This window comes from Chinchilla lanigera, unplaced genomic scaffold (assembly GCF_000276665.1).
Source record: "Chinchilla lanigera isolate Chin_1 unplaced genomic scaffold, ChiLan1.0 scaffold00005, whole genome shotgun sequence".
NCBI classification, from domain to species: Eukaryota; Metazoa; Chordata; class Mammalia; order Rodentia; family Chinchillidae; genus Chinchilla; species Chinchilla lanigera.
This window is the reverse complement of record NW_004955406.1, coordinates 5975132-5987318: the sequence shown is the minus strand read 5'-3', so window position 1 is coordinate 5987318 and position 12187 is coordinate 5975132. Positions and strand designations below refer to the sequence as shown.

Here is a 12187-nt window from a genome sequence, read left to right as displayed (position 1 = left end):
CAAGAAATTCAGCCTGCTTTGATTCTGCATCCCTTGACTTCTTTCTACAAATTCCAGGCCATTCCTACATTGAGAACCTCAGCTTTCTGTTGGTGTCATCAGCATTTGGGTCCTTTCATTGTTTCTCTGACTGGATCAAAAAGTCCCTGAAAATGAGAAACCCACCTTACATAGAACTTCATGCATCAGGACAAAGCAGCTACTGTTTTTGTCATGGGCACCAATTCTGATGTGAGACAAGTATAAATTAAAGGGGTAGTACTGTTCACTGAGATAATATGTATGAGTGTGATCAATTTGTATCCTACCTTAGCAGAATTGGCTTTTGAGAGTAAAAACTGAAGATTATGAGAGACTGAAGTTTATAGATTATATACCTAAAGCCTATCATATGGAAATAAGTTAGAAGCACTTTAAAGAACTGTCAAAATGAAATAAAATAACTCGTATTTTATAACTAACATTGAATAAGTAACTTTTGATAATACTCAGAAAATAAAAGTTTAATTTTATGAAGGAAAAGAGAAGTCCCCAGACACATTTACCTACAGATATTTTTATGCTCTTGACCTTACTCTCATGAAATGGCACAGAATAACATTATCATTTCACCAACTGGGTCCAGTCAAATTCAAAATTCCTGGATTATGAGAGAATTCATTACCCCCATGCCCAGCAAATATTGTCTATATTTCCACAGCTGAAAATAGTAAAGAGTATTTTTAAAATAATGTTTTATCTTTAGCATTTAATGTGTAAAGGAGGAAATCTGCTTGATGCTTCCTGAGGGTCTATAATTACTACTTGGGAGAGCAGGAGAGCTAATCATTTCAAAGTTGTGATTTTAATGGAACTTAATATAAGACTAATGATGTTGACATTTCCTGGTGGCACGTCGCTCTCCAAAAAGATTATTCGAATGTGGTATATATTTCTCAAAAAGTTCACTGAACCCTTATAGGCAAGTCGTGTCACATGAGCGTAACTCATGTTGGGGACAGAAAGTACAAACGGGCATGTGGCCTATTTCAACTGCCTCATCAGGAAGGTGCCTGTCTGAGTACAGTCATCTCATAGCAGCAGAGGAGACCTCAGCCCTTAACCTGAGACCATAGGAGCATTGGCCAAAATGGCAGCATGCACAGAAAAGTAAGAATAAGAAAAAGAAAACTTGGGTTGATACTTTTTTATACATCTGATGTTAGAAACTTTCTGTTTGGCGGTTTCAGTTAAAGCACTTGCCCTAATCACAAAAACTCTCCTGAGAAAAACAAAGTTTTTAACAGGAGAAATGTGCTGAGGAATTCACTGGAACTCAACTTCCAAAACTTCAAGCCTTTGAAATTTAGAACAGTTTGCAAGTTTGGAGTGCAGTGTTTAAGAATGGGACTTGGGACTCTGAATCTAAAAGTCAAGACTGCAAGCAATAAGAGATTGTACAAAGAAACCTACACTACAAATCTAAAGGTGGTTTTCAAATGTTGCCTGTAGTTGAAGTAGTGATGTATTAGGAACACAGAACTTAGCTTCAGAAGACCTAGGATTGGTCTCTTCTCTTCTCTGCGCCTTCACTCTGAGGAAGTCATCTAAACTCATCCTCAGTATGCTCATTTGTCATGATGACTTTCTTTCCGTGCCATTGTGAGATTAAAAAATAATGTATATATAGAAAATTGCAAACCACTTTACAAAGTGAGGTTATTATGTGATTCATTTACCTTTGATCCACGCTCACAAAGACCAAGCATACAGTGCCAGAAATGTCACTTTTTATATAAACCACAGCCTCATGAGTCTTACGCTTTTGCAAAAATGGAAACTGCAGTTTGCCAGAGCCATAGCAGGCCATTGTGAGGCTTTGGTGTCCAGGCCCTTGCTGGGCATCAGAGGTCAAGATGTAGTGGGTAAACGGTGCCCCACAGCCGGCTGGGCTTGGCACCCCAGATTCTGAACTGGGTCTCAGCTCAGCTACCTACCGTGCCAACCTGGTCATGTGACCTCCCTGGGCTTTGTGTAGAATAATGGTTAAGAAAACACTATATAGTCCACAGAGTTTTATAAAAAAACAAAATAAATGAGTTAAAATGAGTAGCTTGTTTGACTAAAAGAAAAAACATAGAGGTCAGAAAGCTCTTTTCTCAAGGTTAATCCACAAAATTCATCATCTTAGATTTATTGCATTCAACTTTGCTTTCTATGCTTGTATTTCCAAGCTAGCCTATTAAATCCTTGCCTTTTAAACACAAAGCTGTTTATGCAACTGAAAAACTATTATAAATGTTATAAAAGTGTAAACAATGTGATGTTACAGTGAAACACAATCCACTGCTTTGGCTGATCTGGGATATGCTAGCCCAGAGGCAGACACTGCCAGGGCACTCTTGTATGTCCTTGCAGAAATGTTATCTTCGTATGGATATGGATAGGGATATGGATATGTGTATTGTATATGTGAATGTCTTCATAGCTTTTCTCCCACAACTGGGAGCATATAGACGTGAATTTGTACTTTGAGCATTTTTTTCCTCAGACATCTTATAAATATATTGATCTATAGATATATAAAGCCATGGCTGCTTAGCAATCACTGTATAAATATAATCTAAGTAATGTAATGAGTGTTGTAATGATTTGAAGGACGTTTTAGTTTCCTGGGGGTTTTCTTGCTATTTCTTTTTGTTGCTGTTACTATAGCAAGCAGTGCCACAATGCATATCTTACATAAATACATTTGGCCATGTGCAGTAGAACACCTTTAAATTCCTAGAAATGGAATTTGGAGGCCAAAAGCCTAGACACTTTTCAAGTTTAGATAGATAGGACAAATTGTATCTTAAAGAGTCTGAATCATTAATATGTAAAAGTACTTGTTTCCTCTAACCTTGCCAACATTGTATATAATCCAATTATTTTTTGCTAATCTGATAAAAGAAAAATCGTAATATTTTATTGTTTTTAAATTATAAGTAATGTGGAAATCTTTTCACATGTTTATGAGCCGTATCTGTCTTCATCTCTGGCAGACCTGTTTAAGTCCTTCAGCCAATGCAGACAGGTGCAGCATAACTTGATAGAGGACCCAATAAGATATAGCAACATTTCTGAGACCACTATGGTAATTGTAATAATAATTTTATTAGCAACCAAATAAGTGACATCAGACACCCAGCAAGTTAAATTTATTGGAAAGGAATAATGAAATCGTTGAGCCTGTCTTTTCCATTCCAGTTAGAATATCAAATTGTAGGACATATTCACAGGTAATTATTCATGTGTTTTACTTCTACAGAGAAATGAAAATTTGTGCATCTATGAAGTAAACTTTTATTTTGCTTCAATAATGATGGCCTTTTAGGGGCTGGGGATTTAGCTCAGCGGCAAAAGCGCCTGCCTGACAAGCGCAAGGTCGTGAGTTCGATTCCCGGTACCGGAGAAAAACCAAAAAAAAAAAAAAAAAAATGATGGCCTTTTCTCTACTAAATAGCCTGGTCCTATCTGTTACTGTAAATGAAGCACTTTATTCTGAGCACTTTTTGGAAATACTGCAGGCTGGAATATTTAACTACCTAGCTATTATGTAGATGCCTTCTCATCTTCATCATGCAAATCTGAGATGCTATTTACTAGTGGTAACTGATGTTAGCATCAGCTATTATGATTTGACTATCACACCCTCTCCTCTGCGTGCTTATCCTGGTAGTCAGCTCTTAGCACATCGAGTCTGGAGCTACGTCTCCACATGGACTGTAACATTTGTCTATGACAAATGGCCAGTTTCAGCATATTACTTGGTGTTACAGTTGCTGTCACTCACTGTGCACCTTTAACATGCCAGACGCCATCTAAGTCACCTAATATTATCTTGTTGATTCTTACAGTGAGTAGGTATTGTCATCCTTATTGAGGAAATGGCAGGTTTAACGTGATTAACTATTCAACCCAGCTAGTAAGGGATCAAGTTGGTTCTGTGAAGGAAAACCTTTTTCCTCTCCCCTGGTAGGTTCAGTTTCAAGGGTCCTGAAATCAAAATGACAAAAGGAAAATTAGCACGAGTGGGAAAATAGGTTTATTTCATATGCTTATGAGAACAAACTCACAGAAATGAAATGAGAACCCTAAAGAGGTGGTCAGGTTTGAAGTCTTATATAAGCACTTAGCAAAAGGGCCACAAGTTTGAGAGAAGGGTCAAGATAAAGCAAAAGGGTTTAGAGTTCTTAAGACAGTAAAAGTGGAAAGATAAATACGGAAGAAAAACTAATAGAAGATAAAGCTTATTTAGCAAAATTCACTTCTACAAACCCGCCTCAATACTGACTTTCTCTGTTATTTGTGGCCATAAAATTCCCCCAGAGAGGGGATTTGTGGCAGTCTCCATTCTCAGAAGTTTCTACTCTTAGATAAAGGAAGCTCCAAGGTCTCTTTCCGCATCCATAAATTCCCAGTGACCTTCTGCTCAAAAATAGTCAGAGTGCTGAAGCGGCATAATTGGGGCGGGCACATTCTAATCCCCTTCACCTCAGATGTGCTTGGGCTGAGTCTTTCCTTATCTCTGTGCTCTGAGGGTCATGTCGGGGCTGCCGGAATGAGAGCCGCCCACAGAAGGGGGGAAGCTGTGCCTTCACACTTTTTCTGTTATTTAACACACCCCAGCCTACAGCTGGGACAAACCTGAACCACCGTTTCTTCCAGTGTTTACTTTCTGTCAGACTCCGCTCCCATGCTTTGCCTGTGTTTTATCTAACAGCGCAAGCATCTTCTACCTCTGGACTTCAGTTGTTTGTGCAAACCCCATCTTTGTTTCCTGAACCTGCTAGGAGGGCACAAAAATGTAAACTAGGCTTTGACTGACATTTTACAACTAAAGCAGGGCATGGTAGTTGCCACCTGAAGCCCCAGCTTCACGGAAGCTGAGGCAGCAAGATTGCATCATTTGAGTTCAAGATCAGCCTGAGCAACACACTGTCTCTTGAAAAGTATTGTAGCTGTAGACCAAGTACACTATGTTCCTGAAGTGAGCTTCTACAGGAAAACCTGTCAGTTCTTCACTCCCTTACAAAGCTCACCATCTCAATCCGCTCTAGTCCACAGCAATAGGCTTTCTCTCTGGCCATCCCCACCTTGAAACCTTCCTCATGTAACCCCTGGTCCACTCCTGCTGCTTCTACTCTGGAGACTACAGTTCTGAGGCCCCAGCACACTTCCCCAGGCCTTACCCTGCCCAGAGGACTGAGACTACTTCAATAAATATACCACTGACTGGCAGAAGTCTCCACTGATTCTACTACTCTAAAAAAATTTTTAATCTGTTTCTGAATTTTGCAAGCCTATAAGACGTAAATCTTTGTACTGTCCTATTTTTCTTCTTAGCCCAAAATTCATCTGAAAGATTGTATCAGGAGATTTTTCTTTTTACTCAAAGTACAAGTCAGCTTTCTTTAACCCTGAAGGAATTCATCTGTGGAATTATGTGCTAACTTCCGTTATGCATGAGTCTCAAGTGCCCTGCTGGGCTGGCCAATTCCATCTTCCTTCCTTATCAACTTCCCTCCAAGATTGTCAGTCACAGTGCTTACCCAGGCCCTAGAAGCACAAAGCCTGGTGCTTCTCCTCTCCGAGCCTCAGTGCCGTGGTGTCTGCTGCTTTCTGAGCTGGGCACGGCCTTCCTCTGTCCCCATCTCCTGGCTGCCCTGAGTAGTCTCTCCTCCAGGAGGTGTGCTCTGGCCGCCTGCGTCCCCGTGAGGTCCCTGTGCTACATGTTGCCATGCTCTGCTATAATTCTCATTAGCCACTGGTGAAAAACAAGGATTAGTGAGTAGTTTTTACTGTACTTTAGCCAGTCTCTTTAGGAGGCTGATTGTACAGAATAACTACCTTGAAGTGCTAAGGAATTCTCATTAGAAATATGGACTATTAAAATCTCTCTTATAGGAGAAACCCAAAGTATAAATAAGTCAATGAGCAAAATAAAAGATAATAGGAAAAAGGGAGCTAGGTCTTTTGCAAAAGGAAGAGACCAAGCAGAGAAAGGGGCAGAAGGATGGAAGAAGAATTGAGATGCGTTATGTATGTGTGCCAACTCCCCACGATGAAAGTAGTCATTGTGCACCACAAAAATGTACTAGTAACAATAAAATTAAAAATAAAGTAAAATAAAAGTAAATAAATAAAATAAAGTAAAGTAAATAAAAATCAAAAAATAAAATAAAGTAAAATCTCCTGAGGTTAACTTGGTCCATAATATGGAACTGCTTCATGTAATATTCTTTGTGAGTTTGTCTTTCCTTTTGTATTGATAAATAAACTGATATGGTTATGTGGGACTTTCCCCTCTAACATATTAGCCATATTGGACAAAGGACATTCTAGAGTTCCAAAAGTATTACATCAAGTGTCATATATCTTTTTAAATATTCTTAAATAAATGAATTCTAAGTTTGAGCTTTGATTTACCATTAGTGAAACCTAAGACACACTCGGTTTAAGTGGGAGTCAGTCTAGTCCAGAAACGTGATATTGCAGGTTGATTACACTGCTTTGTACATGCCATGCATGCTGTTTTCAGGATTAGGTTTCAGTAGTTATGTTCTCAAAAGCTACAATTTTTCTTCTGTCTCAAAAGTCAGGTAACATTAAAAGGTCTTCTTTAGAGATCATCTTTCCTTTTGGCATTTCCATGACAGGTGAGTTAGGACGAGCTTTCTTATGTGTGTGCTTTATTATCTTTCTTCTTATGGTCCTCTTGGTCCTTATTACAAGTTTGGTAAATAAGCATGAGTGCCATTTGTCCTTTGTATACATTATTGTCAATTTTTTATTCCATGTGTAATCCCAAATATGTCATAGAGTATAGGTTAGTTACTACGTCAGGGAGTAGCCCTTTGGTTAAACTAGTAATGCAAACACTCCGAAACATTCGATCTTAATCACTGCATACTAAATTGTCTTGTCTGCTAGACTGCAAGCTTGCTGGGGTTGGAAACTCTTGTTTTACTAATATTTGCATCTTGAGGCCTTATGTGCTGATGACAGTAGGCATGAAGAAATACAATGCTGAACTAATATGCTTGTCCCAATAGGGCCCTATGCAGAGTGGATATGCAAATAAATTATACAGTAGACTAAAGGAATAATGAGGAAGTGGTACGGAGAGAAAGGAGAACTAGATAAGGGACAGAAAACTTTCAAGTCCCCACTGAACCCCTAAATAGACTTGAGAAAGTCACCTCATTCTTTTTGACTTATATTTTCCCCTCTATATAATAAGATCATCTAAGATGTCATCTAAAATCCATTCTTCCCATAAAATTATATTAATCTTTGAAATGCTGAAAGATTAAGACAGTTGATGATCATTAACACATGAATCATGTCCAAACATAGCTACAGAATTTTTAAAGCTTTTAGGAATATCTAAAAATTTTAATTGATGGATCCTTTTCTTTTCCGTGAATCGGTATTTCATAAGGGTCTAAATTGTGTAGGAACTGTGTTAAATCTGAAGACACAATGAACAATTGTCAGTTTCTACCATTAAGAATATGTAAAAGATGGAAGAACTGATAAACACCTGCAATACTTCATAAAAATGCTAAAATGGTGAATATCCCTACTATGAGGGATTCACAGAAAGGAGCTGCTAGCTCTAGGGGAATGACAGAACAGAAGACTCAAGTTAAACAATTCCAGGATCTCTGTGTAAGAGCCACAGCATGTGTAAAGACTTGAAGATATGGGTGGGCACAACTTCGGCACCGTGGAGCAAGCGTTTGGTTCCATATGGCTGGAGAACAGAGCATAAGCGAGAAAAGACAGGAGATGGGGTAGAAAAGACAAGCCAGCCACAAGAAGGTTGTACACACCAGGGTTAGGGGCTTGGACTTTATTCTAAAACTAACTGAGAGTCAGTTAACAAGACTCTAGGCATGATTCTATTTGCATTTCAGGGGAAAATGTTAACATGAATGTGGCTGATAAAGTAACCAGTTGTTTCTCAAAGCATATTCCTAGACACCTGCTTTAGAATCTTCTAGATGCTTATTTAAATGCACATTCCTGATTTGAATCTACTTGAGAAGAATTAGGAGCGCTGTGAGTATGTCTTAGAAATTTATGTTTTCCAAAAATACCCTCTTACAATTTATGCAACCTGAAGTATGGGCACCACTGGGTTAATGAAGGAAAGTCAGTGATAGGAACCTTAAGAGAGGATAGATTTTGAAGTTAGATAAACTTTGGGTCTTAGCTGTGTCACTTAGTAGTGCCTGTTTCATTTTAACTGAGTTACTCAGCATCTCCAAGGTAGAGTTTTCCTATCAGTGGGTTTAGGAGTGCCTGTCTCAGGAGGTAGCAGTTAGGATTAATTGAGATAATGCATGGAAGACACCTCACATGGTATACACTAGGTCTAGGGACCTTTTGGAATCATGTGGAAAAGCTATTCAAACCCTGTGCTCCCTAATACACCTCCATAAAATATAAAAGACGCAAGATTTAACTTCTAGATGATCAAGTAAGAATCACACAAAATATCAGCTACTGCTACAGTTTGGATTTTAAGTGTCCACCAAAAAGCACATATGTTGAAGGCTTGGTTCCTGGCTGTGGCACTACTAGGAGATGACAGAGCCCCTAGGGGGTGGAGCCTAGTGGGAGGAAGTTAGGTCATTGGGGGCATAACCTTGGAGAGGGTATTGAGACTTAGGCTTCTCTGTCTCTCTCTCCCTTCACACCTGCAATGAGGTGAACCGTTTCCTTCACCGCATGCTCCCAACCATGATATACTGCCTCACCACAGGCTCAAGCAACAGCAACAAATGAGCATGGACTGAAACTTTAAAAACCATGAGCCAAAATAAACCTTTCCTCTTTTTAAATTGATTTATCTCAGGTGTTTGTTACAGCGATGGAAAGCGAACACAGCTCCCATCTTTCTAAGGTAATGGAAGCTGTTAAAAGGGGATAAATTTGAGATTTTTTTATAAGAGAAACTATCCAGTTCCCATGTGACTCCTCAGGTTTTAATGACAGGTTGTGTCAAAACACAATACATTTCTGCGTGGAACTGTATTGGTCATGGAAATGGCAATGTCAAGCAGCTAGTGCTAAAGAGTGGACAAGTGTCAGGAAGGGGCCTGCAGTGGAGGTAAACCACGGGCTATCTCATGGTAACAGAAAAAGGCATAGTCTCCCAGGTTCAAGGGAGAGAAAAAGAACAGGACTCATGACTCACCTCACATTTTAAAGTTTTTCAAGAAAACTCAGGAAAGGAAACTGAAAAGAAATAATAGTCTGAAAACATCACAGAAGATTTTTTAGTTTAGAAACACAAAATAGAGACTACCTGATGCCACTGTAAAATCAAATAAGCCTGAAATACTTTAAAGCAGAACAGAAATTCTGTGTTGCCAGTGGGCTCTTGACTATGGTAGCAGTACTGAGAACTAGGAGGGCTCTTTACCTGACACACTTAGAAGCCAGTTTCCCAGCACCTGGATTTTGCATAAAGCAAAAGCTTTATTGTGCAGCCCAACATCAAAGAAGATATGAGCTAAAAGCTCAAACCTGCCTCCCACACTGTTAGTGTGCAGGAATTTATTGGAAGAAAGGGAGGAGACACTGCTTATTGGCTGGATGACAAGAAAAAGGCATGCATTTCTTTCCTGGGGGTGTTATGTTCTGCATAAGGGATTTTGAGCTTCTGACATCTTTGACTGGATGACCTGGCTGCTTCTGCTTATTTCTGTTCTTGAGAAGCCAGATCCAAACTCTAAGAATCATTAATGAAATGCCTGGAGGCTTTTCCTGGAAGACATTTAGGTTAGTGAATTTAAGTCAGGGTGTGTCTAGGCCTCTGTTGGTTTCAGTAGCTGGTGCTGCAATAGACAGATTCTGGAACTACATGACTATCTTTGGCTTTATACCCTGGCCTGGAATACCTGATAAAGTCTCAGAGGAAAAAACTCGTTATTTACTGCACTTTGGGGATAATATAAGTATCTATTGCTCTCTAAACATCATGGGTAACCTAGAAAAGTTGAGTCCTCTGGAGAATCATGACGATAGTTTTTAGTACAGAAAACAGTACCAACTCCTAATGGATACCTCTCTAGTTGGTGATTAATAATTAATTATCCATCTTACATGTTACATTTGATAGAATGGGGAGTGATGGGGATTGAACCCAGGGCCTCACACATACTAGGCAAATGCTCTGTACTGAACTACACCCTTAGCCCCTTGATAGAATTTTTAATATGAGGTATTCTTCTCTGGAGTAAGCACATCAGGATGAAGGGATTCCCGTTGCAGAAATTAAAAGTTCTAAGTATGCTGAACTCCATGTAAGTGGCTTATGACAATTACACTACACACCAAAATTTATCACTGTGTATTTTAAGGAAAGTCTTTTCTGCCTCCTTTTTTGCCTTTGAAATGTGCAGTTTTGTCACCACATTTTCAAGGAGTCAGCATATCTGAAGTTCTCTATCTTAAGTTTTATTACACTAAGTTTGCAATATTTAAAACTGTTAACAAATACTGACTAGCTGCTAAGCAGCTTGTGCTATTCTAGTGCTCAGACCAAGAATCACAGCCCACCATATTTCAAATTTGGAATAGTAGATAGTAAGGAACTCGAGTTTATATTGTTAAAAGATTACTTGATACTGGAACTTGTCTGTAATTCCAGTTATTCTGAGGCTGAGGCAGCAGGGTTACAAATTCAAGGTGAACTAGAGCAACCCTGTCTCAAAAGAAAAAGAAGAAATAGATTACATAATTCATTTATTAAAAATACTTATGTCAAACAGACTAGTACAGATTTTTTTTTTATATTTGTCATAAGAAATACCTAAAAACCAAAAAAGAATGTAAGCAAATGCTAGATATTTTTTTTTGAATGCACATTTCAGGCAGACAGAAAACAATATTCTTTACTTTAGTTTTTCCAAACCAGAAGGAATGAGAAGAATCTAACTTGTAGGTTAGAATTTGATTAAAAAAAAAAAAATCTCATATGTTTGTGTGTCAGGAATTTTAAGCAAACAGTATTTTCTCACACTCTGGTTAGTAACTTTCCCACACATGAACAGGAGACAGCTACCAAGCTGGGAACCCAGTCCCCGCGCTCAGGACTGTAGCATCACCGTGTGGTTCTACTCAAAAGAAGGACAATCGTGGGCAACAGTACTTTCATCTTTAGCTTACAAATATTTAAGAGATAGTTTGACTCTAAGAAACCAAGAAAAAGAATCCTGGTGCACTGATGTAAGAGAAAAAGGCAAAACAGGTATTCATGTGGCTAGACATGGGACAAAAGGTAGACCCCAAAACACATGTGGTTGAAGCTTAAATATCATCTTAGGAGAGAAGGAAAGGGATGGTGTTGAAGGCAGTTTTAGAGGACAGTCTGTGATTATTAGGAGAATGAATGGACTGGAAAGACATAAGTTAACTTGGTCTTGATCCTCTGGAATTGGAATGAGCCCTAGAAAGCGGCATGGCTAGGTATGGGCACAGTGCTCAGCCGCCTTTTCTTTGCTAGATCATGAGGTGAATCGGAAGGCTTTCACGCTCTCTTTGTTGGCTCCTAAAGCATATAAGGAAATTCTAGAGAAAACCCTTGAACCTTGCCTGTGAAGATGAGTAAGAGAGAGAAACAAGGCTAGAGGGTACCTTGATCCTGGGGGCAGCTTCTAAAGTAACTCTGCATATCAGAGCATCCTTCTTTGGGGGAGTGTTCTGAGCTCCAGCAAAAGCACCTAGCACTTTTGAAAAGCAGAGTGCAAATGACATCAGTATGCCTAATTTTATTTCTGCTCAGAAATGCTACATGGCTAACATAAGAAGACTGATTTATGTTGGTGATTTTGTTTTTCAGAGCTCGGAATTGAACCCAGGGCCTTTACAATGAGTTACACAGCCAGCCCTATTTTTATGATTCATTTTAAGAGAGAGTGTCACTAAGTCAGTAGTTAGTGAGGAGCCTTCCAGAATGCTATGGTAGCAGGCCTGGCCTCACGAGGTGATATGAAAGGGTTCCCAATAATTTCTGAGAGCCGCGGATTCCCCAGAAGGAAGGCAGAGCTCTGGTCTCTGTGTCACTCTCTTACACTGCCCCCCACGATGGCTCACCTCGGGTTCTGAGGTTCACAACGGACTGGATTCGGTTGCCCACCTCCATCCAGAG

At 39.3% G+C, this 12187-nt stretch overlaps 1 protein-coding gene across 1 annotated transcript in view; it reads left to right on the top strand.

Annotated features, from left to right (window-relative positions):
* Positions 1-12187, top strand: part of Pld5 (phospholipase D family, member 5) — a 184316-nt gene that overhangs the window by 7283 nt on the left and 164846 nt on the right. The window lies entirely within an intron of this gene.